Source organism: Nicotiana tabacum, chromosome 16, assembly GCF_000715075.1.
Source record: "Nicotiana tabacum cultivar K326 chromosome 16, ASM71507v2, whole genome shotgun sequence".
Classification (NCBI taxonomy): domain Eukaryota; kingdom Viridiplantae; phylum Streptophyta; class Magnoliopsida; order Solanales; family Solanaceae; genus Nicotiana; species Nicotiana tabacum.
In genome coordinates, this window is record NC_134095.1 from 32,234,934 (window position 1) to 32,258,521 (window position 23,588).

Below are 23,588 nucleotides of genomic sequence, written 5' to 3' on the forward strand. Positions count from 1 at the left end.
ATATCTAGTTTAGTAAGAGATGATAAATATGTAAAATCTCATCCATCCCATACTTTTACTAATTTCAAAACCTTTTTAATTGGGTCGAAGACTTTTTCTCTCTCTAAAATTTTTTATTGACTTTCCCTACCACGTTTCTCCCTCTATCCACAAAACTGAACGCATAAATAAAGGCAAAAGCCCCATTCATTTCTCTCTAGTCGCCACCTCCTACACCAAATCTACATATGCTCTCTCTCTGCTACAAAAGAGAAGTAAATGCATTTTACTTATTTTAACTGTTAAATTTCTGTTAAATTAAAACGCAATATAATAGTACGTATTACGTTTTAAATAAAAAAGCATCTTTTTTTTAAGTTATATAAAGATATTTTGAGTTCCAAAAATCATTATTTAGCTTTCGGACTCTACTTCACGCCACCCCTTTTCTGCAAGATCTCTGTTACCTTTTCTTCCCTGCAAAAATCCTCTCAAATCAGACAAACCCCTCCCTTCTCCTGCAAAAATCATCTTGCCTTTTTCTTTTCCTTGCAAAAATCTCTCAATTTATGCAATTCTTTGACCAAAAATCGACCTCCCTTTCTTTCTTTTCCATATTGTCTCATCTCTCTCAGTCACTCCACCAGATTCACAAGCAATTTCTTCCTTTTCCATCTTTATCAATGAGGAGAGAGAGGGGGACAGGTTTCCAATGTGTCCCAGCTATTCCTTCTCACTTATTAATTTCCTTCTATAAATTTGATGAATCTCACTAGTGTAATGGTGTTCCGATTACCAGAAGAGTTGAAAATCTGTGAGAAAAAGCAATAGGAATCCGAGAGAAGAGTGAGTATTATTGTGAGGATAAACTCAAAATAAATCCTAAAATAAAATTCTAGAGTTCTGAGTTAGAGGCACAGCTCAGCTATGTACAGCATCAGCGGGGAGGCTCTCGGTTCAGATTGACAGTAATTTTAAGGTCCGGTTTCCCCTTTATTTTTCTTTTAAAATAAATGTGTACATTGTTTAGTATAAACCTTGAAATTTCCTTATAATGAAATTATGAGTGTGTGCTTCTAGTTCCTCTATTATTTTCAGGTAGCTGAATTTTTACTTCCTCGTTCACATTTTTGCCGCTAAAATCCATGACTTCGATCGATGTTAGGATGCATTATGTGTTACTCAAGATGTCTTATTTTGATGTTTTTTTCTTCTGCATTTTTAACGTAGCATTTTGTTTCATTGGTTTCTACATGATTTACGGAATTTATGTTTAAAACACATTTAAAAAGGCAGAAGCATATGAAGCATATTTGACTTTTTATTTCTTCTTTTCTGTTTTTTGGTACCTACAGTCTCTTTTATGTCTTTTGATTGCCACTTCTCAAGAAATGCAGTGATGTTGGATTACATTGAGTTGTGTGTTATGAGTTTAATTTAGAGACTAAAATGCAAATTGTACCTGGTCAAAAAAATAGAGGAAATAATGGAATATAAGATATGCAAACTATGAATTTTCTTATAAGAATTTGGTATTTTCATAGCATATGTTAAGGTTTGAGCCAATGGCGTCCAAGGTTTAACAACATGGATAGGGTGATGATGATAATCGTGGCTTTTTTTTTTCTAACCATGACGTCTAGCCAACTTGGGTGCATTGTTACCTCCTACCAGCAACAAGTACTAGATAACTCTATCCACCAAGTCTTGAACAAATGAGAAGAAATCACCTAGTGTTTTTTGCCTCCATTAGGACTTAACCTGAGACCTTATGATTCTCAATTCACTTTATTGACCACGAGGTAATACCCTCGAGTGCATAATAATGGCTTTCCTTAAGGTCTTTTAGGCTCCCAGAAACAGATTTTCTATGTATCAACCTTTTCTTTTTGTCCAGGCAATAGAATTTTCTCTCAGACCATGTTAGCATTAGGGTGGATCTTGCTATTTTTTAGCTTTTGATAATGTTTGTCATGGTGTGAAGTGGTGATGCTCAAATCATGGTTTATGTAATATAGTGTGTTTTGGTTCTTTTAATGTGGTGTGTGATGAAATGACACATATTGTTTTCTTTAGGTGATGGGAGCCTTTGATGAACTAGGATTCCCTTTCAAGGGTAAGCATTTCTAAGTTGGTTAGCTTCTGTTTTTCTCATTTTTGTATTCTTAACTTTACACTTTTGTGCTATTGATATCAGGAAAGAGGGGCAAACCCGTTAGACGTGCCTCACAGTGTTGTGAACCAATTGTTGACAATGATTAGGCCAGTTTAACTAGTGTCAGTTTAATAATTAGGTTGATGGTTATAGTGGGCTAAATGATATTTTGCTAATGGGAAAAACTAATAGGCTCGATTTGATTAACAAAACCTTGAAGATGTACACATTTCTTTCTTTATTATATTCTTAATAGTATGAAGTGGAACAATAGCTTGTTAATTTACCTTAGCCTTTTCTATCCTCTATATATTTGACATATCTTAATATGATTATTGGCTGAGAAGATTCAAATTGCACTTGAAAATAGGTTTTTCAAATGAAGATGGACAATTGAGATTCTGAAGATCAATATGAAAACTGCCTCTCTATTGCACCCTTTTCACATTGATCTTTAGAATCCTAATCGTCTTGAAAGACTTATTTCTAAATGCAATTCAATTCTTCTCGGTCTACAATCAAATTAGAATATGTCAAAATTGAACTAAAGCATATTGAATATAGAGAGATAATAGAGGATAAGTAAATTTAGTAAGTTATTTGGAATAGGATAAGGAAAGGAAAGGTTTAACTTCTAAGGCTTTGACGGCTTTGTCAATTAACTCTAGCCTATTTGTTGTGCGCGCTGGCAAAATATTGCTTAGTCTACTATATCCATCAATCTAATATCATTAAAGCGCTAATAGTTAGACATAATATAGACAGCTTAATTCAAAAGCAAAACTAATGCATAGAGTTGGCGGTAAGATGACTCAAACTAGTAGAGTGTTTGAGGCCAGCCATCGTTAACAGTTGGTTCACAGCCCTGCCACGGGCTACACATGCACTAGTTATACGTGATATAGAGGGACTAGGACGCAACCAAATAACCTAGAAGTTGCATGTAATCTGGTACCCTGGAGGACCTGACTGGAAATCTTTTGGTAGCACTCAACAAACAGGGAAACCTTGTGCTTGGTGTCCAGGTGCATGTTTTTCCCTTTGGATTCACGATGGTTATTTTTTCAAAATAAAAATAAAACCAAACTAACCATTGTGAGATGTTAATCCTTCATATTAAAACTAGCAGTTTGTCCTCATTTTAAGTAGCTATATTTCTAACTTAATCCATGTTTAATTGTTTTTTTAAACCTGTCAGATGATTATGTTCGTTTAAATTTTCTATATGTTAGTTATGTTGTGTTTACTTATTAAAACCGAACATTTTCATGTTAAATGTTTTTCTCGTCTCAAGATGATGCATTCTTTTGAGAATGAAATTGTTGTGGTGAATTATCCTTTAAAAGGGGTTTCAATGTAGAATGTGGTGTAAAAGCCTTTTGAATCAATCTAGAGATGCTTGAAATTATAGTAGTGTTGTCTTTTTAAAATTTCTGTCCTCCCAAGGGATTTTAGGATGTTAGTGGTTAGAAATATGCTGTTATTGTCTTCTGAGTTGTCTTTTATGTATGCTTTTTCTATAAAAAGGAGAGCAATTTTTGTTATCCATGCACCTTGATCACGGCATTTTAAATTCGCATCATTTATCATCTTTGTTATCTGTATGGTTCATTTACTTATTGGAGAAGGTACTTTCATGGTTAAACTTGGTCACAACTATGAATTGGAGAGTATCTAAATCTGGCATATTAAATAAACCACAGAATATATGGGCACAAATTGTAGCTTTAACGAATTGTTTTCCTGATGGAAACAAAATTCATGCTGAAATTCTTGGTCGTACCTGCGTCAAATCATTCAGTTTAAAGTGACGCTCACTGCTGCATCCTCAACACTAGAACTAAAGATGATAGGTGCTTTAACGCATTCGCTTTTTAATCCAATACCTTCTCTTGTAGGTTGCTTCAATTGTAGAGGTTGATACTTGATACCATTGCTTGAGATTGAAAGGGCGCTTTCTCATATTCATTGACTCTATCTAATTAAGCATTTTCAGCCATTTTCTTGGACTCGGAAATTTTTGGGTGATAACTTCTTTGATATTCACAAATTAAAAGTCATTTCCCTTGGAATGTATTCCTTTTTTTAGAAGGGTTTTCCTTAAAATGTGTTTTTGAGTCACAAATATGGCAAAGTTCTTTCACTTGAAATTTGAATATATTATAAAGTATGTTCAATGGAGCTTTAATGACAATACTCAATAGAATAGTTGTCTACATTGATCCTCTAATACTTTCAAATACCAACTATAATGAGTTTTGCCTAGTTATTACTTGTTACCTTTTAATTTTACATAACTTTACTATTTCAAACATCAATATAATGCAGCGAAGTATCCAACTTGGAATCAGCAATGTTTTCTTACCCACTGGAGCCTTCTCTGCTCTTTACAGGTTTAGTTTTCGATTTAGCTTGTTATTTACAGTCTTTTTAGTTAATATAACTGTATATTGTAGAAAATTTCTTATTTTCACTGAAACTTGATTTCTCCTTTTCCCTTGCTTTTTTCCTTTTATAAATCTGTATGCTGTATATGCAGGAATCAGCAATCTGTATGCTGTATATAACTGTATATGCAGGTGGCTGCTGATGCCTATCAAAGTAGGGAAGAAAGTCTTGGTTCCTATGTTGTAAGTTCTTAAGACCGCTCCCTCCCTGCACCCGCAGGGAAGTCAAATTAATATTGATTCAAATTTGCTCCATAGTTTGTATTATTTTGTGGTTCATACTAATAACAATCTATATTTCCCTGGTTGAAGTTGTAGGTGTGCATTTCAAGCATATTGCATATCAGGACTTTGACCTCAACACTATAGCCTTGATGTTTTATAAGCTAGTGTTACATGACTTCCTTGGTGGTGTCAAAGTAGGGGGTGGCAAACTGGTGGGTTGGAGTGGGTTGGGTCAAATATGGGCGGGTCGAAAATGGGTAATATAAAAATGGATGAATTATCCAACTTGACCGATATTTAATACGGATAAAAAATGGGTTAACCGGCAGATAATATGGATATTCATATCATCCATGGCTTCTTGAATATGATCACCTTTGAGAGAATTTATAGTCTCCCAAATTTGAGAAACTCCCAATTTGATCCATTTTAAAAAAATTCATTATTCAATCAATTTTTTTAGTGGATAATATGGATGTATAGCTAGATTAGTGGGAGAAATTCAAAAATAGTCAGATTTATAACTGGTCGTTCAAAAATAGCCCAGTTTCAAAAGTAATCGAAATTTAATCACTTTTCATGTAAAGATAAATTTGAGCGAAAACACTGTTCAAAACCCGAAAAATAAGCCAGTATATTATACTGGAGTTCCAGCATAAGTATGCTTGAACTCCAGTATATTATACTGGAGTTCCAGCATAAGTACGCTAGAACTCTAGCATAATATACTGGAGTTCCAGCAAGTATAATTGTCCAGTATAATATACTGGAGTTTGGAGTACCGGTGCTCCAGTCTCCAGTATATTATACTGGAGTCAGCAAAGTATACCGGTCCAGCATAATATGCTGGAGTTCATACACAGGTGCACCGAATTCCAGTATATTATGTTGGACCGGTCTTTGTTGCAGCAAAATAGTGGCTATTTTTTATTGACTTCGTAAACGCTGGCTATTTTTGAATGATCAGTCTGAAAACTAGTTATACCTGATTAGAGTGGATAGAGTCTGTAACTATACTAACAAGTTTTTTTTTAATAATAAAAAAAGAAATATTCTACTTGCCTGCTTTTCTACAATGGGTTAACTTTCCGATTTTCCCTTGTTAAGATATGTATCCAGTTTAAAAAATTTCGCCATAAATATCATATTGTAGTGATGAACTGGTCGCCTGTTGAGAACACTAATACAAAATCAGTCGTTTTTGAGTACTATATTCATTCAAATAGTTCTGGCTAATTATAAACATGTATACTAAAATATGTGATTTATTTTTGTCTATTTTCCTTTTAAAAAAAACTCTTTTCATGATGATAAGGTAAATAGTACATATGCACTGGCAACTGCTAGAATATCACGTATTAATGGAAAATAATTATCACGAAGGTGAAATGGAGTAAGGTCGAAGAGAAAAGTGAAGGAAAAAGAATTTATGTTAGAATATACCTATGAACTATGCAAAATGGTTCATCCAATTTGGGGGTATATTCTCTCTCGCACGCTCTTTCCTGAGTTCACTGTTGTGACTGGTTTAGATTTGAAATCAAAAGGACGTCCATTAAAATCTGAGTTTGGGTGTGAGACAGCTGCAAATTGGAGCAATGTCTGTTACCCATTGTTGAAATTTGTTGTTTGAGCTTAATTAGAAGCAAAGAACTAAGCTAGTGCCTTCAAAAACTCAAATTCCACTAAAATTCAAAGTGTTGATTTTTGGCTATTGATATCAGTTGGGTGTTGATTCTAAGACTTAAAAACATGATTTAACAATAGTTTTGGTACTTGGGTGTGAAGATTAAATTAGGATCTACTAAAGAGCTCTTCGAAGACCCATCTAGAGTGAAATTTTATTTTGATATGAAAATTTGTCACATGTTGTTGGAATTAGCTGGTTAATGTACTTTGAGCCTATATACATCTATGCAAATTGATTTGAGAATGAGAACCTTGAAGGAGTTGTAATTCCATGGGCACTCTTTTGAAACATTGGTTCGAAAATAGGTGTTTTTTGAAATTGTAACTTATTTTGAATGAGTTTTATTAGATTTTGTTGGGGATATTAATAGGAGCTTAAATCTAAAATTTGAGAGGGTTTGGAACAGATTTGAGATGGATTTGGGTGGATTTCAGAGCGAATTCGAAGGTTGAAGAACATGTTTGGTCCAAAAAATTGGGGCGGATCTAAACGTGAGGCAGTTAGAAATCAATCCAGATTGGGGTGTCACGTTCCTAATGAAATAATACCAGTACATTAAAAAAAGGATCACACAATATTCCGTTAGTCGCGGGTAGTTTTAGACCGAAAGATAACGTTGTATACAATTTTAGACCAAAAAGTAGATGGAGAGTGAAAATAAACCATTATCAAATAATAGGGGTAATTTTAGCCCCTTTTCCGAAGAATTTAACACAATAATATCATGACTCATAGCGGGAATATTAGCTACATGTGATTTGCCTAACCACAACAAGTGAAGTAGTTAGGTGAGAGTGGTAGATGAATGTGAAAAGTTACTAGAGTACTATATATATACAAGCCACCTAACTTTCATGCATGTATTCATCCATAAATAGTGTAGAAGTTAAATAGTGTAGAAGTCTCAACAGAAATCTCATCTCCCTCTCAATCATTCTTCTTCATTCAGTATTTTCTCATCATCTGACCTCTCCATTTTTCTCCCCTTCCCTTTGTCAGATCTTTCTCTTCTTTCTGATTTTTTTGGGTTGAGCCACTGGTTAAGTCATAGTGTTTGCTATCTCAACGGTTAATTATGTCTATAAAATCATAGAGATGCATGGTCATGTTTAGTTGCCTCTCACACTGGATTTTATCTCCACGGTTATGGCCGGCAGATAGCCGAGGAAATAATACCATAACATACTCTGCCCCAGGAAGGAGAATAGGTAAATACTTTACCCACACGGGTGTTTACACCAAACTATATTGACTCACTATGGTTAATTAATTTAATTAATTGAGAATGCATATAATTTACCATGGTTAAATGATTGAAGTTCATATGCAAAACACATGTCATGTATCAGTTGGTTTGGTGTAAACACCCGGTGTGGGTAAGTTTTTATTGCAAATATATATATATATATATATATATATATATATATATATATATATATATATATATATATATATATATATATATATATATTTGCAACAAATAATAAAACCACTTTCAACGCGACCCATAGGCCGTGGAGATAAAAAAAAAAATCAGCAAATCATGCCGAAGGCGTTGAAGTTATGAATTCAGTTAACTAAATTATGAAACAATAAAATATTTAATTATATTCAAACTATGAGAAACAATAATTTTCTTTGCTTAATTTCTACCTTATCCTTCTGAATATATAGCATGGAGATGCTTCCAAAGACCCAAAGAGGCAGAGTGTGATTAGTTCATGGTGAGTTCTTTAATTACTTCAATATCTTCGTAAAAAATATTCAAGAAGAAAAACAATTCTTTAGCCTTAATTTTTTTAACTCGTATTTTGGAACAAGATTGAATATATGAGCTAAAGACTCCATTTAATGGTGATTATCTTTGTTGATTGTCAATATTTATTTATGATATGACATAGATATTATTGAAATTGTGAAATTCTCAGTGTTGAAAGTCCATGTTTTGCACATTACTTTTGGTCAAGGGAGATTGATGATCTGTTAGCGGCTTTAGCGATAGGGGCGAGGGCAGCGGGACATAGACCCCGTTTGGATTGACTTATTTTAAGTGTTTTTAAGCTAAAATGGCTTTTAAGTCATTTTGTAGTGTTTGGATAAAGTAAAAAAATATTTTTAAGCACTTGTTTTTAAGCTAAAATGATAAAAATAAGCCAAAAGCTAGAATTCCTAACTTATGGCTTTTGGCTTAAAAGTCACTTACAACAAGCCCATCCAAACGGGCTCATAGACTCTGAATCCTAAATCTAAGTTCCTGTTTCGAAAATCTAGCATGAGATATCCGGAGGTGTGGAAAAAGCTGTCCGTGAAAGTTTCTACAGAAAGACCCCTTGGTTCTGGCAGGTGAAGGGTATTCTGTTCTATTGAATATTTCTTATTAATATTAAACATCAAGATGTCAAGATTTTGGGCAGCCAATGGATGAACCTTTTCATTGATTGTAGAATAGGCACCGCAAATTAATTTCTGCAATACATTTTGCAATTGAGCTGATATTGAAAAATGAGGAATAAAATTACAATTCACTATTTTTTGCTTGACGGTTTTGGTGCAGCTAGCTTCGAATGCTAATATACTTGCTTAATTATACGAGGAATTTATATAGAATACAACCTTTCTAACATTTGTTTAAGTTTCTTACAACTGCTTTGATAAAATTACATATAATACAATTTATTTTAAAATTTACAACTTTTCATATTCCTAATATATCTCTGCTGAGATTCTCTTACCTAAAATGTATCCTAATATATCTCTGCTAAGATTCGCTCTCATCTAAAAGTATTCAACATATTAATTTTCCCCTAATTTCTACATTAATGTATTGTATATTGTATATTTCTTGTATAAAATCCTTTTGTTAAACTCGATTTAAAACCATTTCATATTTTATAACAGTTTGAAACGTATTGAACCCATATTATTCCGATTTAATACATTATACCATAAATTTGGAGTAAAATTGCCAGCACTAATCCTAATATATTTGTAAAATAATGAAGTATAATCAACTTGTCGGTGAATTGGATATGCTTAATAAGAAAGATTTAAACATTGATTAATATATGATTTGTTTGATGGTATTGGCTAATGATAAATTTTAAATACTATTAAATATTTTATGAGCTTCTCTTACTTTCTAACAAAAAATTCAAAATTGTACAAAGATGGACAATAAAAAGATGAAGTCTTACAAAGTGTAGGTAAGTTGAAAATTTGATGTTTGTACTAACAAGATTTTATTACATGTGGGTTTTCATTAAAAAAATAAATAGAGTAACCGCATATAAACATAAATGAATCATAATTTGGACGAAATGCTTATTATTTTTGCAAATTATTCCAATATTCTTGATACTAATTTTTAAATAGAGTGGTAAAAGTTCAAGAGTGACAAAAATTGATTGCTTCATAGCTACATCACAAGGCAAAACCTAGCGTAAATTAATTTTTGGTTGAAAACATTGCTTATCTTGGAATAGAGAGGTGAATTTGAAAATATTAATGCATTCATTGTTCCAGAGATGAATTTGTATGGTCACAGAATTATGTTTGTTTTACTAAATATCTAAAGATTTACACTGGGTACGGAGAAAAAATCATTAGAAGTAAAAAAATATCAGTTTTATCAAATTGAGCTCGTTAGTTTCTGCTAATTCAGTGATATCCTATCAAAAGAAAAAGGGAAAAAGAAAAAAAGAAGCAAAGACAGCTTATCCAAGAAAACATATGCAGTAGTAATAAGTTCTCAAATAATGCATAAATTTTTTAAACTTTTAGATTGACCTAAAATAACATGTAAGTTTTTATAGAATGCCTAATATATATTGCCGGTTGAATTGAATTGATTTGAGGACAGAAAATCTTGAGTAAATTACACCAAAGACCCATATAATATAACTCAGTTGCAAATACACCCTTATATTATAAAATCAATCACGTAACCCCTTTACGCTATGTAAATACAACACAAGTATTAGTTTTAATAATATTTTCATTGTACTAAGGTGTTACTGTTTTGTTTTTGTGATGATCCGATAGGTCATCTTATGTTTTAGAATCTAATCCTGCACTTTGAAGCCTTAAATACCTTATTTTAGCCCTCTTCGATTTGCGTGCACAGTCCGGGCGTGTTTCTAGAAAGCTTTTATGTTAAAAACTGAGAAAATATAAAAAGAATTGTCTTAAAATCATTTAAGTTGACTTCGGTCAATGTAACGGACCCGGATTCGTATTTTGACGGTCCCGATGGGTCCGTATCTTGATTTGGGACTTGGGCGTATGCCCTGGATGGAATTCGAAAGTCCCTAGCCTGAGTTATCGAACATTTGTTGAAATTTGAAAGTTAAAAACTTAATGACTTTGAAATATTTGACCAATGTTTGACTTTTTGAATATCGGATCCGTATTTTGGTTGTGAAATCCGGTATAGGTCCAATACTATATTTATGACTTGTCTGTCAAATTTGGTGAGTATCGGAGTTGGTTTGACGTGATTCGGACGTCCGGTTGTGAAATTAGAAGTTGATGAGTTTTCTTGAAAATTTCCTTTGATTTGATGCTAGATTCGTAGTTCTAAGTGTTATTTTGGCGATTTGATCCCGCGAGCAAGTTAGTATGATGTTCTTAGACTTGTGTGCATAGTTGATTTAGACCCTCAGGGCTCTAGTGAGTTCCGGATAGGCTACGAAGTGAATTTAGACTTAGAAACATTGGTGGTGTTCTTCAGTTTCTGATGCAGGTCTCAAACCTCGCAATTGCGAGGTCTGACCTCGCATTTGCGATATGGCAGCATACCTGTCAGGTTCGCACTTGCAATCATAATCTTCGCATTTGCGAAGAAACCCGATTGCGCAATTGCGACCAAGTCTTCGCTTTTGCAATGGGGACTGGGGGGAGGGGGAGAATTGCTTCGCATTTGCGATCAATGGTTCGCATTTGGGATCAGGCCCAGTTCGCATTTGAGAACATTTCATCACATTTGCGGTGGAAGCAAAGATGGGAAGGACTTTGTATTTGCGATGGCTTCTTTGCATTTGCGGGGTTCGTAAAGTCGCAAATGCGACATTTGCAGCTGATCAAAATAGGAGTTAGGCGGGATTTTTGTTCATTTTCTCAAATTTTCAAACTTAGGAACCCTAGAGGCGATTTTTCTAAGTACTCTTCTTCCCCAAATCATTGGTAAGTGATTCTAAACTAATTTCTTCCAATCTTTCACTGCATTTCCTAAGATTTCAACCAAAATTCTTGTATTTTCATGATGGAAATTGGGGGTTTGGGTAGAACTAGAAATTTTTGTAAAATGGAGATTAAAACCTCAAATTAAGGCCGAATTCCAAAATAAATTATATTACCGGGCTCGGGGGTGAATGGGTAATCGGATTTTGGTCCAAATTTCGGGTTTGGACCAAGCGCGTCTGGAAGTTGACTATTGTTGTCTCTTTCAATAATGACCTAAATTGAATTCTTTGCAATCGTGGGCAGTTCCTAAGGCTTAGTTTGAATCGTTTGGTTGGTAATTTGTTAGATTCTATTGGTTCGGAAGCTTGTTTCAAAGTCAAAGCCGTGGTTGAGCTTTGAATTGATCCTTTGGAGAGAGGTAAGTGTCGTGGTTAACTTTGACTTGAGGGATTAGGACTTGTTTATCTATTTGATGCATGTTTAGATGTTGGGTACAACGTATATATGAGGTGACGAGTACTTATACTTGTTGTCGGGTTATAGCATGCGGGTGGGACTTGTTCTTGTAATTTATTGCTTTTTTAGATCATGTTATTCATGCTTAGACTAGTTATTTGTTAAATTGATCGGTTCTACCGTGTTTATGGGCTTTTGTGATAATTGAGTATTGATTCCAAAGTTGAGATTGGTATTGTGGACCCATTGTTGAAGTAAGACTTGTTCTTGTTGATCCTATCTCCCTGTTATTACTTGTTCATTGTTATGTGGTAAGGGAGAGTGTTAAAGCACGAAGGATAATGGCGTGCCATATTGTGAGTGTTAAAGAAAGAAGGGTGTTGTCGTGCCATATTATGAGTGTTAAAGCACGAAGGGTGATGCCGTACCATATTATGAGTGTTAAAGCACGAAGGGTGATACCGCACCATATTGTGAGTGTTAAAGAACAAAGGGTGATGCCCGTGCCATATTGTGAGTGTTAAAGTACGAAGGGTGATGTCGTGCCATATTGTGAGTGTTAATGCACGAAGGGTGATGTCGTACCATATTGTGATTGTTAATGCACGAAGGGTGATGTCGTGCCATGTTATGAGAGTTAATGCACAAAGGGTGATGTCGTGTCGTATCTATTGGTCTATACTGTGAGTGAGAGTAAATGAACGAAGGGTGATCCGTGCATTTTCATTGTTTTATTGTGTTGAGAGAAAAAGCACGAAGGTTGATGCCGTGCAACTTTCTTCATTGTGTTTAATTGTTTTTACTGGTTAAAGGCATATTGACTATTCTGGTTATCATTTTCGTTGCATCTCTCGTATCATGTATCCCCTTTAGCATGTCCCCTTCCAATAGTCCATGTTTAGCTTTTATTTATCGTTATCTTGTACATATACTATTATCTGCACAGGTTTATCATGTAGGTGTTTTGTCATAGCCTCGTTACTACTTCGTCGAGGTTAGACTCGACACTTACGAGTACATGGCATCGGTTGTACTTATACTACACTCTACACTTCTTGTGCAGATTTTAGTATCGGCCCTAGCTGTTCGGCGTAGCAGCTTGGACTTGCTTGTTGGAGACTCGAGGTAGATCTGCTGGCATCCGCAGACCTTGGAGTCCCCTTATATTTTCCTGTTTTATTGTTTCTTTATATTCAGAATAGTTGTATTTCTTTTATACTCTATTTGTAGTAAATTCTAGAAGCTCGTAAATTGTGACACATATATGTATTGTAGTAGATATTGGGCATTTATGTTATTCCGCACTCACCTTTAATTCATTTTGGCTTATCGACTTTATTTATTGAACTTGAATAAAACTTGACTTAGCGGTTATCTAACGTTGGCTTACTTAGCAAGTGAAATGTTAGGTGTCATCATGGTCCCCAAGGTAGAAATTCCGGGTCGTGACAGTTTTAAAAATTATGAAGTATATCTGATACTAAGTATTGAAGTATCAATACTAAAAGACAGAGAAATTTAGAAGTACAAATAGAAAGCTCTTATATATTTAGTTTTATGAACTTCAGAAAAAGAATAAACATTTTATTGATTTTTTAGTAAAATTTACCTATCATACATAAATCTAAGAGCTATTAATGGATCATAGCTATCTTTTAATTTAAATTTTTCATAGTTACTATGAATTTTTAATTTACTCATCATAGCTGTAGATATGTGATTTTTGACCCTCCCCAAAATTTCACCCATTTTAGTGTAAAATATTTAGTTTAGTCATAATATCTTTATTTTAACTAATTTTGACTCTTTTACTTTATTTCGTCAAAAAAAATGAAAATTACAAAAATATTTTAGTTTACGTATCTTTCATAAATTTAAATAAATAAATACAAAAATAGCACCTTATTTCTATCTTTATATAATCTTGAAAAATAAAAGAAAATATATAATAACTTCATGTTTTAATATAGTTTAGTTTAATTAATTAAAATTATTTTTTGCATTGTGTAGTATTTTTATCTTTTATTAAATGGAGTTAACTAAGGTATTAGACCACAATATTAAGAGTCTTGGAGCCCAATTTTAGGACTCAATTTGGACCAACCCAATTCTCCTTAGCCCAAATAACCCATCAACCCAGCTGACCTACCCATATACACCATTTTAATCTCAACCATCGATCTATTTTAATCCAATGGTCACAATCTTTTCACCTATCAAATATAAACCAAATTATAACCTAAAAGACCTAGATCCCGACAATCTCTACAATCAGCCGCAGACCTAAAGACCTCAGCTAAAAAATGGAACGACAAACACGTTGAAGACCCTAGAGACAGCTAAAAAATCTGAGTCGTTCCCCCCTCTCCATCAGCGACAAGAACACCCAAAACTGAAGAATCCCTCTATAGCCGCCACTGCTTCTGAACCCCCTAAAAATCTCAGTCGCAGACCACTCTATATCCTCCACACCTGGCCGTCGCTATCCACCACCCCAAGAGAACGCAAATTCCAGCCTCCCAGACTCACTACACACAAATACACAATCAGAAAATTTTAAAAAATCAAAACTAAGAGGGGCGGACGAAGGTGACGAGCACAACAAAAATAGTGTTGATTTCTTCGTTTCTAATCTCAGACGTCTGCTACCAAATGGGGTTTGTTTGAGTCGAGTTCGTCGTGGTTGATGCTCATTTTTCGAGTTTTCCGGTCGAGGTCCTGCTGCTCTTGTTCGGAGGTTCGTCGAATATTTTGTTTGAAACTTATTCACTGTTTGATTTTTTTTTTCGATATAGTTGTTGTAATTGCTGAGATTCATTCTTCTCCTCTCTTCTATTGTTTGCGTTGTTAATTTGGTGTTGTGACAAATACTTCAACAACTTCGTGATTCTGGGTTAGATTCTGCCTCCATTTGCTTTTCTTTGAATGGTCTCAACATGGTTATCAGGTTTACCAGCCTCTTGACCATTTATTCAAACTGTTCCATGTGTGTTTGGGTAGTCATTATTTTAATTGTTAATTTTCAGTTATAAGAAAAATGTTATAAATATGTCGGAGAACAAAATTACTTAACGTGGTAATGAGTTTAGTCAGAATATCTTATCAACCTATATTTGTTTGTTTCACTTGAGTAGGTTTGAGGTCATTATTAGGGAAAAGGAATCTTGTTAGTTGAAATTGATTGAAATATAGCATTGGTCTATTATTCAAGTTTTTCTTTGATTTTGGTTTCTGATTGTGTGATAACATCAAGCATGATATTGGCTTATTTGAGTTCTGTTTAAAATTTCTGTAATCATGTTCATTAGAGCTGCAAACTTTGGTTTAAAGGTTGATTTTGTCTTATCTCTTAAAGTGTGAATGGTTGTTTGTTATTAATTTGTGTGAACTTGTGGGGTATTTACACATAGAATTGAATTAAAGTGTCATTATCATAATTTGAATATGTTATGGTATTTTTCCGGTAAAACTAAAAACAAGAATAAACATTGAATTTATCATGTAAATTATTCTACTTTATTTGTTTGGATCGATAGTAGCATACTTAGGCCGTTAATATTCATAAACATCGTAGCTTGCTTTAGGCGCTATTAAACATTTATCATAACCAGGAGTATGGTTCCCGTGACGAAGTTGTGATACTTAATTTCAAATTAGCTTTAAATATGAATATCCGTAGTTTAATGCATTTCCTTTTATAAAATTGAGGTGTGCCATACAATCACCTAGTCTATGGCCCTCACATTGATATCTTAACTAATGTAGAAAAATGCCTCGAATGTTTGTAGTTTGCTTTAGGCGTGCTAATTAATAAAATTATCATAGCTACGGGTACGGCTTCCGTGACGTGGTTGTGACACTTAATTTCTAAAATTCGGGAGTACATTTTATGTGACACGGTTCTAATTCCAACACGGTTAAATAGAATGTGTCGTGAATCATGGGTGCATTTCATGTAGCGTGGTTTACAATGTATTTTAAATAATCTTGAAATAATTCCTTAAATAAATAAAAGCGATTTTAAAGTTAAAGAGGCACATAGTTTTAAAATCAGATAATTAGGCCAATGATAATAGTTGAGCGACCGTGCTAGAACCACGGAACCCGAAAATGCCTAACACCTTCTCCCGAGTTAACAGAATTTCTTGCCTGGATTTCTGTGTTCGCGGACTGTAAAACAGAGTCAAACTTCCTCGATTCGGGATTTTAAACCGGTGACTTGGGACACCATAAATTATCCCAAGTGGCGACTCTGAATTTTAAATAAAAATAATCTCGTTTCGATTGTTACTTAAATTGGAAAAACTCCCTTATACCCTTTCGGGGGGTAGGAAAAAGGATGTGTGACAGCTCTGGCGACTCTTCTGGGGACAAGAACCCAAAATCTTTGGTTCAGGGTTCAAGAATTCGAGCTTAGAATAATTTTTATATTTGACTTTATTTATTATCTGGTTTTATTTACATGTTTGGGCCTAATGTGCTAAATGCTACTTTTTACCGCTTTAATATTGTTGAACTGTATATAAATTGTTGCGAAACCCTCATCTCTCTAAGTCTTCTAAATCATCTGGGAAGTGTGCACTTCGTGTGACTTCTCTTCTGTTAGAGTCATATCCCAATTTTAGAATGAGGTTCGGACAAGTTGCAAAGCCGGTGAAGCTTCTGTATTCCCAGTACGCTGCCCCTCCTCGGCTCGAGTTGTTCGCTCGGGTAAGCCGGTCAGGTCTAGAACAAATAAACCTAGGTTTTTAAACCTAGAATAACATAGCATCATGTCAGATCCCTAGTAAGAACGCTTGTTTGCATCACGTGCATCTGACTTTGGGGACTCAACATAGGGGTTGGGTCCGTTTAGGACATGTGTATCCCAAAAAATAAAAGATCATCCTGATGCATCCTAATGTGCTACATGTTGCAATCTTCAAGGGGAAAAGGGTCATTTGGCGGACCAATAATAGTTGAGGGCAAATGAAAAAAAAGGAAACAAAGAAAAAAAGAGGGTGAAGTGTGAAAATAAAGCAAGTAGAGCCCAGTTATGTTTTCTTTCACATTTTTGTTAAGAAAATAAAACATTAAAAATTCAAAAAAAAAGATTTTGCACTTTTTCATCATTTTTCGAAAATCGAAAAATCAAAAAATCAAAAAAAAAGGAAAGGAAAATCCAAAAAGAGTTTACATGTTTCATCTTTTTTCAAAAAAGACAAAAAATATATTTTCTCTAAATCAGTTTTTTTTAGTTCTTGTCCTTATCCAATCTTCTTGAACTACGCGAACCTGATTCTTGTCTCTCAGGGCGAGATACGTAGGCAACACACATAGGGTCCGGTCTTCCTAGTGAATCTTAGGTTCTTGGCTTTGCGGGGTCTTAGCTAAATTTTGCACTTCTAGCCACCTTTTGGCCAAATAAAATATTTTACAAAAATAGCCTCAATCATGTCTTGCATGTGTTCAACAGGAAGGATTATTGTCTCACAAAGCATTTTAAGTCTTTAACTTATTTGGTTTTAATTTTTCTCATACAGGTGTGGATTTACTTACTAGGGTTTGAGCATGACAGACGCTCCAAGACCATTTAGTCAGGATCGCTCATTCAGGAGTGGATTAAAATGAGATTTTCTTTTTTCTTTTTTTTATGTTTTGAGTTTTTCTTTTTATGTTGTCTTTTACCTTCTAGTTTTGTATAGTAATGTCGAATTTTTTTATTATTATTGTACTTTCTGTTTTGCATTTGAAAAAGTGTGTTATAAATCAAAAAATCCAAAAAAAAGAGGTATTTTGCATTTTTATATTTCCGTTAGAATTTTCTTTATAAATAATACTCCTGGAAACTAAAAAAAAATTGAGGTGATTTTTCCTTTAGACAATTAATGCCTAAAACTCAAAAAAAATTGCTTTTATATTTCCTTTAGGATACTAAGACTAAAAACTCAAAAAATGGGATTTTTCTCTTTTGATATCTCTTTACAAATTTTCTTTAAGGTATTAATTCCAAAAATCCAAAAAGATTTTCTTTTGAGGTTCTTCTTTGGAAAATTAATGAAAAATGAAAAAAAAAATCTTTTTATTTTCATTAGAACTTTAGGATATTGTATATAGAAGAAAAAAAACATACTTTATCTTTGGTTTATCTTCAGAGTTTCTCCGTTAGGTAATCAAAACTGAAATCCAAAAGCATTTTTATCTTTATTATTTCTTTGGTCGAAATCTTTCTTTTAGGATATCAAACGAAAATCAAAATATATTTCTTTGGTTTATTTTTTTCGATTTCCTTTCTAAAAAAAGTCAAAAAATATTTTTCTCTTCTGCGATTTTTCCTTAATAGAGTATTTGTTTCAAAAAGAAAAAAAAAGAAAAAAAAATTGTTAAGTTTGAGTTTAGAACAGGTTATAGAACTTTAAGTCTAGAAAAAAAAAGAGATTTGTTTCTTTTATTTCCTTTTTCTCGTCAGAGTAGTTATTAAGGTTAAAAAAAGAAGAGAACGTTAGTTTGTTTCCTTTATTCCCGAACTACGCAAAGATCTGATTCATTCGGTGTCATGATACACTCTGCAACCTACATAGGGTTCGATCGAATCATTTTTTTTATTATTAAAAGGAAAAAAAGAAGAGGAAAAAGAAGGAAAAAGAAAAAGAAAAAAAGAGGTGAAATTATGGGATGTGAGAAATGAGAGTAAAGAAAAGAGTGATAATTAGAAGAAAAAAAGTGGAAGGAAAATGAGCAAGCCAAGAAGTGCCAGAAAAGAAAAGAAAAGAAAAGAGACGATTGAAATGAACAAATTGGGATGATGCCAAGTGACCTTGTGACCCTCGAAATCATTTTGAACCGTTAATTGTTGCTGGGTGCATTTCACACAATGTGATATTTGCAGCTGTTAAATGCCCTAATGCTAACAGGATGTCCCATTTTGTTCCTTTTGTTATCTTCATTGAGCAGAAGGGTGGTTGGTTTGTGCTTCTTAAACGGGTAACTCTTCCATACAACGCAAGGTCAAAGAGTAAGGTAGCCATGGCTAGCAAAGACTTGGGCACAAGAGTTGTTAACCCGTCGAGGGAGTTTGTGGAGTCGGAGTCTGAATTGAAAGGGGAGGTCCAAATGTTGAAACAGCAAATGGCAGAAATGTATCAGTCTTGGATCAAGGGGCATCCTCCACCTTCATTCCCTGCTAACTACATTGATAACCCTGCAATTATCTCACCACTATCACAAATCCAGATTCCCACTGCTGCTGATATCACCCCACAACCTTTTCACACTCTACCCGCCAAAACCACCTCATATCCTGCTCCTTTGGCCACTCATGCTCTTGTAGCTCCTCCTCCAGCTACTTTTCCTCGATCCTCTAACGAGACTGTGTTCAAAGTCCCCGATGTCCAACACTATGCTCCAGAACCAACTTTCAAAGTCTCGAATTCATACTCTCACGCTCCTCATTTTGAGCCTCCTGGTGAAACTAAAAAGCCTACTAAGATAGTAGGGCAAGATGAGATATCTAGGAAGGTGAAAATCTTTGAGCAGTCTTTAAAAAACATGCAAGGGATAGGGAGCCAGATGAACGTGTCGTACAAAGACTTGTGTTTGTTTCCTGACGTCCAACTTCCTGCTGGGTTTAAGATGCCAAAGTTTGATTTATATGACGGGCATAAAGATCCTGTGGCCCATTTGAGAGGTTACTGCAGTAAGATGAGAGGCGTCGGTGGGAAAGACAAATTATTGATTATATATTTTAGCCAGAGTCTGGGTGGGGTAGCTCTGGAGTGGTTCACCCGCCAAGACGTTAGCAAGTGATACACATGGGACGATATGGTTTAGGCCTTTGCCTGGCACTTTCAGTACAATATAGAGATCGTCCCTAATCGCATGTCCCTCACCAAGATGGAAAAGAAGCCTAATGAAAGCTTTAGAGAATACAGACTCAGATGGATAGAGCAAGCTACCAGAATCAATCCCCTGATGGAAGAAAAAGAGATGGTCGAGTACTTTCTTCAAGCTCAAGAGCCAACTTACTTTGGGCATTTGATCACGCTTGTGGGTAGACCTTTTAATGATGTGGTAAAAATGGGAGAAATGGTAGAAGATGGGTTGAAGTCGAGCAAGATCATGAGCTATTCTACTTTAAAAGAAACAACACAAGCAATTCAGAACAACACAGGAAGCTTGCTAGGTTAGAAGGAACACGATGATGTTACCATGGTTGTTTTAGAGTCATGACATGGTCCAAAGGGTCCGCCTCACCAATATACCCAGCCTCAACTCCAACCCCAAACCTATCCCTGAGCTCCACATAATCCACCTCAGTATTATCCTCCGAACAATGTCCAGTCATCTGTCCAACCACCAGGTCGCTCCCTATGGCGAGCACCAGCACCGCATAATGCATTCTTTCCTTCACAACATTTTTGAACACCCAACAACCCTAGGAAATAGGGGCAGGGAGGGGAACAAAGGCAAAGAAATAGTTTCACACCAATCAGGGAGTCCTACACAAGCTTGTTTGAAAGGTTAAAGCATTCTGGCCTGATTGAGCCGCTCCTCGGTTGTACTCCAGATCCATATGCAAAAGGTTTTGATCCTACTGTACGATGCATGTACCACTATAACGTCAAAGGGCATAGCATTGAAGATTGTCGTTCTTTGAAAAGGGAAATAGAAAGAATGATTCAAGAAGGGGTAATTGTGATCAATGACAGTGACAGGGAGCATGCGAATCCTCTTGAGAACTTGCTGACTGAAGTTAATGATATTGAAGTTGTTAATGGTCTTGGCAATATTGATGTGGAATCCAATAGCTAAGATGTCGTGCTTGGTAATTGGAAAGACGCTCCATCTCTAGGGAAGTCAGGGAGGAGTCTTGGTGGTTTATTTTGTTGTCATTTCTGTTGTCCGGGTTATTTTCAGGGTTGTAATCCAGATATTGTCTTGTGACTCAAACCCTTCTATCCTTTTATTTTGCCTAGTTTGTTTAGTCGTAGTAGCTCGTTTATTGTTGTCTGGTTTTGTTCCAGGGTTGTAACCCTAGCTTATTTTACTTGTTTTGTTGTTCAAACCCTTTCATTATCTGTCTAATGCAATTTCCTATTTTCTGTTATTTCTAGTCAGTGTTTGTTTAATTCTCTTTCCCTTTTATAGTTCTTTTCCTACTGACTCTGGTGACATGACATGCACGCGTAATTCTCAGCCTAGTCTTAAAAGTTAGTTTAGTCATGAAGCAATGAAACAATTTTGAAGATGATCGGGACATTTGAGGGAAACAAGTAAAGGCATTTTGAGATCACTTCAGACCCAAATTGTGTGAAATTGGGGCAGATAGAACATAAAGAAACACTATTGAAATGCATCCTGCCACATCAGGTTGAATCTAAAGGCAAGTTTTCCCCAAATTGGCAGGGGCCATTCGTGGTAACGAGAGTGTTGTCCAATGGTGCTTTGTATTTAATAGATGTAGAAGGCAAATGTGTGGATATGGTTATCAATTCTGATGCAGTCAAAGATATTATGTATGATTTCTTTGGTTTGTTTAATTGTGTTGTTTGTATTTGGCATGCTTTGAAGATTGGAATGACGAAGGCATTTTATTCTGCTATCTAAACACTTTATCCTTTGTTACCCCTTTGAGCCTTATTTATTTTCTTTCATATCCCTCTTTTGGAATCAGAAGCAGAGTTTAGAAATATGATACCAAAAAAAAGGAGAGAAAAGAAAAAAAAAAGAGAAAAGTACAAAAACAAAGCAATTCTTATGACATGAACTACGTTCAACCTGATTCTTTTTAAGGATACATAGGCAGCCTCACGGTTCTGTCACGACCCCGGTTTGCCCTCTGTGAACCATCGTGACGACACCTAGTCTCTACGACTAGGTAAGCCTAAATTGTGGAAGAAAACCAAAATTTACGGAAGTAAAATAATTTAAAACAGTAATAAAGTAATAACAATGTTTAAATGTGCCGCTCGGCATACACCATGTTTAACTCTCACTATCCAATACATAGATCCAAGACCCGAAAATCCATGAATCCCAAGCTAAGATCAATACTACATAGCTCTAACTCTGGAATGTCTCATAAGAACAGGAAAGTACAGAAAGGCTAAATACTAAAAGCAAGAATAGAAAGGGACTTCTCGGTCGGCGGACGCGGCAGATGTACCTCGAAGTCTCTAGAGCAGTCGCCTCCTCAAGGATGATAGGCCTGTGTAGCGGTACCTGGATCTGCACATGAAAAACATGCGCAGAAGGGGTATAACTACACCACCGCGGTACTCAGTAAGTGTCAAGCCTAACCTCGGTTGGGTAGCGACGAGGAAAGTTAGGGCCTTACTGAGGTTAAATAAAATATAAAAATGACAGGATAAGATAAGCAGTGCAATTGAAAATCTACAGTAAGAATCTATACATGATAATAAGAGTACAATAACGGAAATAGAGATGAAGGCAAACCACAAGGAAGTACCACTCATAACAAGGATGATAATCGGGGATCTCTTGGTATCCCGAGGATCTCTTAGTATCCCGAGGATCTCTTGGCATCCTCAATATATGCTAAGGATCTCTCGGTATCCTCAATATATGTGCCAGGGATCTCTTGGTATCCCGCACCTCATTTCATATCATAAATACGTACATGGGATCTCGCAGGATGTCGTTCCGTAGTCCCAAAGTAAAAACACACAGCAGCAACACAAGAATACCCAATCAAGCTAAATTTTGTACCAAGTAAACAGTTAATTCTAGCCTAACATGCTTCACGTGATGCAATTAAGGCAGTTTAAGAAAATAGGCAATTAAGTCAACTAAACATGCTTTTCTAAACTAGCAACATGCTAAATTCACAAGTAGAATAAAACAGGAAAAAGAACTCAATTGAAACACTTAAGGAAAAACCAGATTTTCAACAATTAGCTCAAGTACGCGCTCGTCACCTCACATACAAGACATTTCAATTATCAAAAATATCATATCCTAAGGGGAAGGTCCCCCACACAATGTTAGACAAGCCACTTACCTCGAACTAGCTCAAAATCAACCCGACACCATGTCTTTGCCACGAGTACTCGACTCCAAATGGCTCAGATCTATTCGATTCAATTGCATAATGTAAATAATACTTCAAGTAAACTTGATTCTACAATTAAAGTCTAAGCGAATACGCAAAATTATGTAAAATGACCAAAATGCCCCTCGGGCCTACATCTCGGAATCGGGTGAAATTTACATTTTCAGAAACCTCGTACTCTCATGAGTCTATACTAAAGGTGTTTATCGGGCGGGCTGGGACGGGTTGGACACAAAAATGGTCAGCCCGTTAGGGTTACGGGTGGGTTGTTAGCGGGCTGGAGTTAACTGGCTGGTGGCGGGCTGGGATTTTTCGGGTCCTATAGGCCCGTACGGGTTCGGGCCTAGCGGGTTCGGGCGGGTCGGGATTTCCTTTTTTTTTTAACTATCTTATATTTTTGTTTTT

The 23,588-nt window shown here is 35.2% G+C and overlaps 2 long non-coding RNA genes across 6 annotated transcripts; both read left to right on the forward strand.

The window, feature by feature from the left end:
• The first annotated feature begins 212 nt into the window (after window positions 1-212).
• LOC107776295 (uncharacterized) lies at window positions 213-13,452 on the forward strand. Of its 5 annotated transcripts, XR_012699988.1 has the most exons (7): window positions 213-958; window positions 2,056-2,095; window positions 2,177-4,527; window positions 4,674-4,764; window positions 4,894-7,704; window positions 8,171-8,220; window positions 8,425-13,452. It is a non-coding gene; the product is annotated as an uncharacterized LOC107776295 (long non-coding RNA). The 5 variants fall into 5 exon arrangements; XR_012699986.1 differs by having other exon boundaries at window positions 8,171-13,452; XR_012699987.1 differs by lacking the exons at window positions 4,894-7,704; window positions 8,171-8,220; window positions 8,425-13,452 and having other exon boundaries at window positions 2,177-3,159; window positions 4,033-4,527; window positions 4,674-4,892.
• Window positions 13,453-14,438: 986 nt separating this feature from the next.
• On the forward strand, window positions 14,439-17,912 carry LOC142170663 (uncharacterized). The gene is made up of 2 exons (XR_012699989.1): window positions 14,439-14,870; window positions 17,656-17,912. It is a non-coding gene; the product is annotated as an uncharacterized LOC142170663 (long non-coding RNA).
• Window positions 17,913-23,588: the final 5,676 nt, after the last annotated feature.